Below are 11,835 nucleotides of genomic sequence, written 5' to 3'. Positions count from 1 at the left end.
GTTCCATATGTTTGGGGCGTGGTAGCTAAAACAAGCATGCCCAGATGTTATTGTAGTGACATTAGAAACAGTATAAAGAGCAGGATGCATCCATTTACCATTGTTCTTTTTGGTACTAAAAAAACTTACTTTGGAAGATAACCACATGATTTTATAACTCAAGACTGTTGAAGCCTCGTGTTATTGTCGTGTGAACAGTAGAATGTTGTGGATTTTATCCTCTGTGTGGGACATGCCTTTAATTCCTTTCCACAAAACTGTTGCTCAACAAAGCTGGGAAATACAATCACACTGTTTATTTAAACCAGTATGAATATTTTGTGGTAATTGAAATGACTTCCTTTAGATCCTGTCCCCTCATTTTGCAAGTGTACATTCTGATTTTATGTATTTTATTTGATCTCATATTGTTTTTTCTGTGTATGCGCAATCTGATCATAAAGCTGTCATCCAGGGATCCATTGAGAAGACCACCGAAGGAATACATGTCATCAAAGACAAGGATGGTGGTGTATACACCAGAGGACATTGGAACTGTCCACAAGAGCAAGATGATGTTGCAAGATATGAATAACTGTATTGGTGGCTGTCATTTTATTTGAACCTAAACTACCCTCCTGAACTCAGGTCCACCTTTAAAGCACTAGGTGGTTGTCATGGAGCTGGAAAGCAGGGCAGTTTCAAGGATGTCAGTGTGCTGTTGCTAATGTGTAATGGCGAGGTGGACAGGATGCAGGTTTTTTCATGTTTGATTATGGACAGCATTGCTCCTCCCCCTGCACTCATGGTGGACTTTGTATGTTATGCATTCTAAAGGCTTTCACTTTGGTACATCTCACTTGGACTTGGACTGTTTCTTGCATGTTACCTCACTCCTGTTTTTTAAGTTTTATTTTGTTTTGTTTTTTATTTTAGAACTAACTTTAGTGGAGGTACATTTTGCTCCCCTGATATTGTCTTGCTTTACTGACTGCTTTTGGTACATAATATACTGTGTCCCCTCTTGAAACCAAACTGCTGCCTTTAAAATTGTAGTATTTTGAAGGCCCTCACAAAGAGAGACATTTAACAGTCTATTGACAAATGATAGGAAGTACGTCAGAACTTGTCTTAGCACTAAATTAATCTCTTTAATCTGTTACTTTGTTTATGTCATCATTGATGGAGGGCAAAAATCCTCAAACTAATTTGAACTGCTCTCTCATTGCAGTGTATTGAATTCAGACTCTGGATGAATCTGAAGTCCATTGTTAATGTTGTACTGTATTTTTTCACCAAATAAAAGTTATTTTTGTGAAATAGAATGTGTTTGTGTGTTTATGCTTATAACATAATGAAATGCTGAAATGTACCCTGCATGATTACAATTACTAAACGTTACACAATGAATTGGTATTACAGTAACCAACAAATGATATGTACAGCCAACATGATTCTTTTACACAGTCTGATGTGAATGACATATTTTTCTTTGACAAGCAATAACTCATGAAGAAAAAGAGGGATATTATGTCAGTTGTCCACATTTGGGTCATGGAGCTAGATGTACACGATAAAATCAATTAATCCAAAGCACTTTCTTTGGGGACTCTATGAAATAACTAGGGGTGAGGGTCTTAGGTGCATAATAGAATGATTTTAAATTCAATTTAAATGGGTGCCAGTGTAGGTTACATAAAACAGGGGTTATATGGTCTCTCCTTTTAGTTTTTGTTAAAATCCTGGCAGCAGCAGCATTTTGAACGATCTATAGGTAAGCCAGTGTATAGAGCGTGACAATAATCAAGACAATTGGGAACAAAAGCATGAACAGGCTACTCAGCATTTGGCCGGCTCAGTAGAGGTCGTGTCTTTGCTATATTGCACAAATGATACAATGAAATATAGAGCAATCATAACTCTGATTCCCTAAGTTTTTGGTATTGTAAAGATTTTCCATGTCTCATACTTGAGCTCTGCCTTTCATAATTGTATTTTCCTGCAAATGATGATGTTTGAGAAATAAAATGATGGAATTCAGAGACAGATTTTTTCAAGAACTTTATTGTCATTACACAAGCAGAACCAAATTGCAAATGTGTCCTTAAATGGTGCATACGTTAAAAAAAACATATTTACACATAGAATAGTAATGTAAATGTAAGAGATAATAAATATTTGTCAATCTAACCAACATAAGTACAAAATATAAGTAATATTAAGATCATGGTGAAAACCCCAAATGATATTAAAAGGGAGATGAATGTAAAAGGATTGCTTGTTTGAAAACCAATCTGCCACCTGCTGCCAAAACAATTCAACATCTGTAAAATACTTAAATAAAGACAGAATGTCATTTTCCTCATCAGCACAAAGTATTATCCTTGGTAATTCTCCATAGTTTTTTTTCTGGTTCTTATATTATGAAAAAAAATAGCTGCAAAAAGCCCAAAAATAAGTGAAAGAAGATGAGCAGTTAATAGACCTGAAACATTTTAATTAAGGAATAGGAGTATCAAACACATTTTAATTATGCATACATGACATAGATGAGAGGTTATGTTTAAAGAGGACATAAAAAATGATGTGCATGTCAGAGTTGATTTTACAATTTGCTATTTATTATTTCTAATGGTGACAAACATCTAAATTATCCTGAGATTTTTTTTTTTATCAGAGTTCTCCACAATAAAGGATTGTAGACAGACAACATCTGATAGCAGTGCCTTGTATAATTCCTATATTTTGAAGTGACTTATTGACTTCAAGTCATTAAGTAAGAAAATCTCCACTGACATCCAACACATCATTTACAAAATAAATTTGATGATCTAAAAGTATCAGCCAGAGGCCACATTAACTGAACAGTTTCCATCATTTACTGATGTATATTTAACAGTGAATGAAAAACCTAAAGTCATAGTCATTTGTACAGATTAGAACACTGAAGACAATCTACCATAACTTTAAATAATTCACACCCCAGTCCACTTGGTGCATGTGCATATTTCTTGTCTGGTCTTGTCTTTGATGTCATGTACATGACCATGACCTCTAGCTGGCTTTAGCCAAGGAGGTTATCTCTTTGCCTTAGCCATTGCATCAGTAGGCTATCACAAAATGTCATGGCAGCTGAGTGTCAGAATTGTTTTTTAAAGTGCTGATAAACTAGGTGAAACTAGAATTATACTTTGGGTTGTATGCCTCTGAGAGTCAGTCATAGTGAAGTTACATCTACATCCATGTCTGTCCAGACCAGTAGCCCTGACCGTTGACAATACCTTAAGTTTGGATATTGCTGCAAAGGAGCTACAAATTCTAAAACATGGATGATTCACACACCCCCAGGTGCTTTTTATAAATAAAAAATACTAATATACCACTGTACTAATATATCTTACAAGACATGTTTAATTTCTTTAAATTGGGTGTTTATATGTTTGTCATTTGTATTTGAAGTTGATATTAGATCAATATTAAATTCAACATTAGGCAGAGTTGGATATCCAAACTCTGGCTCAAGCACAAAGAAAACATAAAGCAAAAAACATACTTTAAAGGTAGCTTTTTATAAAATAGAAATAACTAGTCCATACCCATTGGTAGCTTTGTCACCTTCTACCTATGCCATTCCTCAATGCCTATGTGCAGTTTCACATAGATTGACCACATCAGTGAGTAGAAAAACGTGGGACAGACAGAATGACTGACTGACAGAATGACACACTGACAGTTTCCATGATTATGTACAGCATACCATACCATGACATAGTCATACCAGAAGTTAGAAAAAACAAACAACATTCGGCCACAGGGGGAGCCACAGCGATCGGTTGCATTTTAGCCATTTTTAAGCATTTTTCTGTTGTTATAGCGCCACCCAGTTGCCAATTACAGTTAAATTTCTCCAGTCACCTTAAGGCGTCCTGTTCTACATATCTACCAAGTTTAGTAAAAATTGATATGGCAGTTAGGTCTAGATAAGAAATTAGCTCTCTAGCACCCCCATTTTGTTTGATGGGCTCAATAATGGAGGGGTCCCCTCAGATTATGTGTGGTCATATGCCTACAAAGTTGCGTGGTGATCGGTGAAACCCTTGAGAAGTTATACACCTTTATGTGATGAGCCACGCCCTCTGCAATATTCATTGCCTTATAGAAGCTCAGTTTCAGTAAGTTTTCCAACTTTTGCCAAGAGGGAACTTTAGATATTGGTCCCTAGATTATGTTCACAGAGTTTCATGCAGATCGGTCAAACAAGTCAATGAGGAGAAAAACATGGAACAGACACACACACACAGACAAACACACAGATTTTGTCATTACATAGTAAGATGACTGATCTATCTTTTTTATTTCTGACAGAATTATGATGGTTAAAGAATCACCTAACTACGCCATGTTAAGTTTCTACATGACTACACTACTACATGACTACACATGACGTTCTTACATCCCATGCGTAGCAAACTGTTAGTTATTAACCGAAACCATGATCTTTCTCTAAACCTAACCAAGTTGTTTTGAATACTAAACCCAACTTGTCTGCCACCATGTAATTTCAACACGCTATGTGCCACAACCATGTACTGCGGTGTTCTGAGGTTGTGGTCATTTCAGGTATTTCTGTGAGATTGCATTACTACCATCACTTAACATTACACCCTTGACTTAGAGCCTCTTTCTCATCTGTCCGTTACCTTGGAGATAAAACAAAATGTTGGTCACCAAGCTTGCCAGAGATGGAGGTCAATGAGGAGAGCACTGCTGTTGTTGCAACTTTGCGATGGAATGTATATCATTTTAACTTTTATGTTAAACTGTATATGTGGTAGAATCTAACATATTATATTCACCACAGTAAAATTACATATGCATGTCTCTTTCATTGTTATTCTCATAGTTATGTCCTTTGGTAATTGGTTATCTTTATTATTATTTTGTTCATTTAAATAGTTAAAATATTCCTATCATTGCTATTGCCAGTTTTTTATCACTTACTTAAATGCCGTCATTGTGGCTTCCGTCAGCCGTCAATCAACTGTCAACAAGCTGTCATATCATCCGCTGTACAGAGGATTGTGGGTTAGAATAACCACAAAAGCATGCTGGCTTGCATACTGCAAAATCAGACTGCATGTAGTGGAACATACTGGTATTTTTAGCATCCTGCATTTGACATACTATGTACTGGGGCATACTAAATCTTTTTCGGGCATGCCATATAGTGTGGTAGTATGGGGAATGGAATGCACAGCAAGTCAAGTCCTGCATTGATGTTCTATCTAATATTTTGGTCCTGTGTCGTAGGGTGGCCCGTGACTTAAAGGCCACCTTAAAGATCTAATTATTTTACCTTGTCAGGGACATCCCATATAAAATTGTGTTAATCAAATTTACTCAAACTGATTGACACACAGATAACCAGCTGACATCAGGTCTAAAATTGGCTGATGTTGTGTCTCTTGTTGTAGTGGCATTATGCTGATTTAGAGTGGTGTCCCATTCAGACTGGACTATGGCAACTCAGTTAATAACACAGGAGAAGCACACTTTTTTTTCCTTAAGGTGCACCCACAAGGACCATTACAGCCTTAATGCTTAAAAAAACACAGCTGCATGCTTAGGAATCTGTGCAATTAAAGCAATGTTTTACCAGAGATGTTGGTTTACTCAGGGTTTTGTAGTGCACACACAATCCATACAGGCTGTGAATCAAGCATTACCTGCATAAAGTTCCCCCCAGACATAAATACTTTGCTTTGAATAATAAAGTGTCTTAAAGGTTCCTGGTTTGAACCCGGGCTGGGGGGTTCAGACCTGGGGTGGGGAGTTAGCATGTTCTCCCCGTGTCAGTGTTGGTTTTCTCCAGGTAGTCCGGCTTCCTCTCACAGTCCAGAGACATGCAGGTTAATTGGTGACTCTAAAATGCCTGTAAGTGTGAATGTGAGTGTGAATGGTTGTCTGTCTCTAAGTGTCAGCCATGTGATAGTATGGTGACCTGTCCAGGGTGTACCCTGCCTCTTGCCCACTGTCACCTTGGATAGGCTCCAGCCCCCCCACAACCCCTAACAGGATAAGCAGTTACAGATAATGATTGAATGAATAGCTGGAAAGTTTAACAGCTGAACATCTGATGGCTCATACTCCATCAAAAAGTCCTCTCTCAGTATACGTATGTGACCTGGGCGTTCAGGTTTCATGTTGGATCACAACTGGCTCCCAATTTTGTGGTATCACCAAATCCTGCAGGTACGTCTAGGTTATGAAACTATAGCTATATCAAACGAATAGTTGAGATGACATCCTTGGTCCCATTATGCGCCCTGACCGTCACACCAAGGTAAATGTCCATCTCAAGGACTAACCATTTCAGTCTCCATTCTTCCTGGATTTACCAAGTAGAGCCCTTTGTCCCCCTTGATTTGAGCTAAATTAACACTGCGGCCTATTTTGTGAGCCAGCAGAGCCTCCAGTGCCAGACTGAGTGAACCATGCCTTTCCAGGAAACATGACTGTGTCCCACTGGTCCTGTGCGTGCCAGTAATAGAAAGTGACCTTTGCTGTCAGTCCATCATGAGATGCAGAAATGAAGGCTGTAACTCAAAGAAAAAGATGATGATTTGCATTCCAAAATCTCCCTAAATCCCAGAATGTCAGCACTGAGTGTGTGTACCATTCTGTTGGCTAGGAGCGCTTCTCTTTCTTAGAGGACAAATAAACCACAACTATAGACTTGCCTGAATCAGCGCTTCATCAGGCTCATCATGCTATGGTCAAAGAGCTCAGAAAAAAACTGGAGCATTTTGTAAGCCCTGTGCTCAGGTCAGACTGACAGCAGTCATGGGCACATTATGAGGAAATGGGCCCCTGGGCACAGATATGCAAAAGGATCCCACCACCTCTCCTACAGAGACACAAGACACACACATTTTTTTTGCTCTATTTTATTTTTTTTATTTATTTATTTATTTAATTTTTTGTTGTTGTTTTAGTGTCTTTGTAGTCGTTATGTGTGTGTTTTGGTTTTTTTTTAAATCTCTGCTAATTTTGTGTGTAACCCTTTCACCACCGGCTCGTGGTAACAGAAACACTTTCCACACTGATCTATGAAGTTTTAAACCCTTTAAACATGTGGTTAAAAAAATGAAAGAGACATCTCATTATAATTTATTTAACCAGTTTCATAACTACAGTGTATGATGAATAACACCACAAACACAGTATCCCAGTTTTGGCTTCAACAATTTCAATGAATCCATATGGAACACAACATGAAAAATAATAAAAGGAAAAAAAACAGAGGCTTTAATTTAGGCTTTTGTCTGTTGTTAAGAAAAACCTAAATTAACCTAAAGAGATAAGATAAGATAAAACTTTATTAATCCCACACTTGGGAAATACACATGTCACAGCAGCTCAGAGCACAGACAGAAAAAGGTGGGTGGCAATATATTATTATATCTCAACAACTTTGTCAAACAGGTGGGACTCAACATCACCAGCTCCAAAACAAAAGTGATGTGTGTAAACATCACCCCCACAGCACCCATTCTTGTGAATGGGGAAACACTTGAGTCTGTGGAAGACTTCACCTACCTGGGCAGCCTCATCAGTAAGGACAGTGAGACCAAAAAGACATCAAAGCAAGGCTGGAAAAGGCTCAGGTTGCCTTCTCCCACCTCCAGTCCATCTGGAGATCCAAGCAATACAGCCGTAAAACGAAAATGCTCTTGTATAACAGCAATGTCAAATCTGTCCTGCTGTACATTTTAGAGAGTCGGCTAGTGGTCAAAACAGACATAATGAGAGTGGAATCCTTTCACAATGGATGCCTTAGACAAATGTGGCAAATCTTCTGGCCAAACAAAATCTTCAACATTCAACTGTACAAGAAAACAGTAGTGGGATCATCACGCAGGAAATCACACACAAATGGCTAGGCCGTGTGGTAAGAATGGAACAGGGCTGGATTACGAGTCTCATCAAGATGGACACCACCAGGCAAAAGAAAATCTGGAAGGCCCAAAACCACCTGGGGCAGAACTGTGACACTAGAGCTGGAAAAGATGAACCTGTCATGGGGAGAGGTGCAACATGCTGCCTAGGATCAAATGCAATGAAAAGACCTCATTGAAGCCTTATGTCCTATAGGGGCTGAAGAGGAGTAAGTTTGTCTGTTGTTTATGCTTTAAGTGTACTTCCTCTGTTTTAGTTAGTTCTTTCGGCAGCTTTGCATTAAGGTTTCGTAGGCATGCTTAAAGTTGGAGCTCATGAAGAAAACTAACCATTGTTACTTCTATTTTGAAGACGAAACAGCAATGTCTGAGAAAATGGGACACAGCTCCTCCCTGTGTAGGAAAGAAGATGGCAGCAGCTCCGTGTGGGTGAAGAAAACAGGACCGCAGCTCATCTCCCCAGACGTCTCTCAGTCTGCAGCAGCACAGCAGCAATTAACAGCAGCACATTTTTCTTTTGATTACTGAAACGTTTAACCACTAATCCTTAGCCGTATTCTAAGTGTAACCCTTCACCATAACATACCACTAGTGTTTTTATCAGTAAAAATAGAATGTCTCACACATAAAAAGCACAAAGATGTTGAAATCTAGGCATATTCTGCCATCATAACTTGGCTCTCAGAATTCACCAGATTGATGCAAAAAAGAGTTGGAGGAGCAGGAGCGTGATGAAAAGATGGCATAGAGCAGACAGCAACACCTGTGAGTAGTGATGACCAAACGAAGCCTCATGAAGCATTTTCTTTATTTTCTGAGACCACTAGATGGCGCTTTTTGTTAAACAAAAGGTTGAAAGCACACTGAGGGCCAAATTTACAAAAGGATTGCGTGGCTTTTGCGGCCGCTAAACCGGTAAAAATGGAGCAAACAGATACCGTCTAATTCACAAAGCACGTGCAGAGGGTGAAATGCTCCACTAACTGCGCTGCCAAGCAGATTGTGTCTCGGTGCTCCGGTGTTATTTGCACGTATTTAAATGAGGTAATATGCATATATTTGGTGCAAAAATTGCCCCTTTCTATGCAAATGAGCCTCATTGATAAACAACGTCTAATTCACTAACACCAGCGCTAACAGCCACACACAGTTTGAGTGAAGTAAATAACGTCTTTAGAAAGCTGGTGCAAACTGGGCGCTCCTCTGTGGAAGCCTCTCGCCCAGACTTTCCACTGATCGTGGCAGCAGTGATCGTCTGTTAAATCAGTCTGTAAATAATATTTTGATATTATTATTATAATCACTATTACTTTAATGGCATCCGAAGATACTGATGTGTTGAACAGGTAAACAGTCTGCGGTCGTTCTCAAAACGCACTTCAAAAGCAACTTTCAATAATTTATTTTACGAAACGGGGGAAACAAACGTGAACAAAAACGGTTCCATAATTCATATTAAATTCAAAAGATAACGAAAAAACAGCTACAAGTGAGAGGGAATAGTGATAAAGTGGTCAAATCCACAGCCTCAACCCATCCAACACTGTTAGACTGACTCACCAGCAGACATCACTACATGAGGGTATACAGTATTCAGTACTTTGCCAAACAAAGTCTAATTAACTAATACCAGCGCTAATAGCCACACGCAGTTAAGTGAAAAAAAATAACGTCTTCAGAAAGCTGGTGCTAACAGAAGGTATTTAAGGGTGTTTTGAGGAATGGGTTCGCACCTCCTTAAGGAGGACCTCAAGCTCGCGTTCTGAAAATTTCATCTGTCTCTTTCTAGCTGCCATTGTTCTGCCACCGTGTTCTTGGCGCAAAGCCAGCATTTATACATTGCCATCAGGGGCAAACTGCACTCAGCTGCCAAACTTTGCGGGCGTGTTTGCGCTGGTATATCATTAGCGCAATATCCTTTGTGAATAGGACATTAAGACGGAGCAAACTGTGGGTGCAAGTGAAGTGCAATTCAAGGTGCTATCAGCGGCCGCAGTTCATTCTTTCTGAATTCGGCTCTGAATTGCTATTCTTTGAGCCTCTCTCTTTAAACCAAGAGCGCCATCTAGTGGGCACAGAAAATAAAGAAAATGCTTCATGAGGTTTCATAGTGCCATTGGTTCAGACCATGCCGCGGTTATTGTGTATGTCCGTACATACTGAACAGAGAATTGTTCGCCAGTCTAGGTGCGTGAGTTTGAAACTGTTTGATGCCGTCGAGGTGTGATTTTTTTTTTTTTTTTTTCGTCTTATCTTATTAGAAACTACCATTAGGCTATATTATTTGGCGCTATGGACGCTTCATATCCAGGCCTATAGAACAGGTCTATACTTTGTCTTTTATTACACAAACTAATGCCTTATGTTATTTATCTTATTTACATGATGGCATGTCATTTCTGTCACATGGTCGCAATTCTCAATTAATTCTCAATTAATTCTCTTACGTGAACATGGATTATTATTTATCTTTTTACATATTTTAACTGAAAAAATATGTATTATAGAGAGTTTGTATGTTCTCCCCGTGTCAGCGTGGGTTCTCTCCGGGCACTCCGGCTTCCTCCCACAGTCCAAAGACATGCAGATTGGGGACTAGGTTAATTGGTAACTCTAAATTGTCCGTAGGTGTGAATGTGAGCGTGAATGGTTGTCTGTCTCTATGTGTCAGCCCTGCGATAGTCTGGCGACCTGTCCAGGGTGTACCCTGCCTCTCGCCCGATGTCAGCTGGGATAGGCTCCAGCTCCCCCGCGACCCTCAAGAGGATGAAGCGGTTAGAAGATGAATGAATGAAATATGTATTATAACCATTACAAAGTATTTATATTTTTAACCTCTTTAATACACCTTAATTTTTTATTTATTTATTTATTTATTTTTGGAGGGGGGGGGGTCTCTTTGTGGTTGTTTTGCATGTCTTTGAGGTGTGTGGTTCTTGTGTCTTCTTGTGGCCATTTTGAGTCTCTTCCTGGTTGGTACATGTTAATTTGAGTGACATTTGGGCCAGCGGGGCCCTCTGACACTTTGGGCCCCTGTGCCTGTGCCTGAAAGGCCCATTCTGTAATCCATGTATGATAGCAGTGGTTTGAAGCCCCAGAGATTAACCCACAACTCAGTATGTTCATCTCACCTGGAAAGTTCCAGTCTGTGTTGAGGTATTCAAGGCATGTGCATACACTGGGGGAGATCTCAGGAAAGAAAGGACACTGGAAGGACTACATCTATCCTGAAAACTCCTTAATGGATAGTTGGAGGAAGACATATAATCCTGTGGGGGATGGGCCACTAGGTTGCATGACACTAAAATAAAATAAAATCATTCATTCAAAAGTCATTCATATAGGACATCTTGAACAATAACAGTCTGGTTTTTATGATATGGCTGGTAAAGTTTTATGGTAGCCTACTATCTGGAACAAATGCTTGGAATTTGTCATAAGCCTCATAAAAAGCATGTTTAAATGAATATTTGTGAATTGGTGTGCCCACCTCTAAGAAATCATTTGAATTTTTAATTAAAAAAAAAAACAACAACAACACAAAACTCCTCGAACTAAACATTCCCAAAAATAATAAATAATTTATATAAATGAATTATTCAATTTATTAAAAAAAAAAAAACTCTAAATAGAAAATATTATTAAGAGAATAGTAATGCTGTTAATGTTGTTGTATGGGTGTTTGATTTGAATTTCAGAGGGAAATGGTCAGTGTTTGTTGAAGGTAACATGTGTCCTGCAGATGGCAGCATGGACCAAGAGTTTACACGAAACTCTCCACAGCACTAAATGTGTTAGGATGTTTCACGGACAGAAAAACACAACAGCCCGTTATCTGCCAGAAACTTTAACTAAATCATACATGTGTGAATCATATCCCTCTATACTACCATGGCTG

Source organism: Epinephelus fuscoguttatus, linkage group LG11 (genome assembly GCF_011397635.1).
Source record: "Epinephelus fuscoguttatus linkage group LG11, E.fuscoguttatus.final_Chr_v1".
In the NCBI taxonomy this organism is placed as follows: domain Eukaryota; kingdom Metazoa; phylum Chordata; class Actinopteri; order Perciformes; family Serranidae; genus Epinephelus; species Epinephelus fuscoguttatus.
This window is presented reverse-complemented; position numbering follows the sequence as displayed.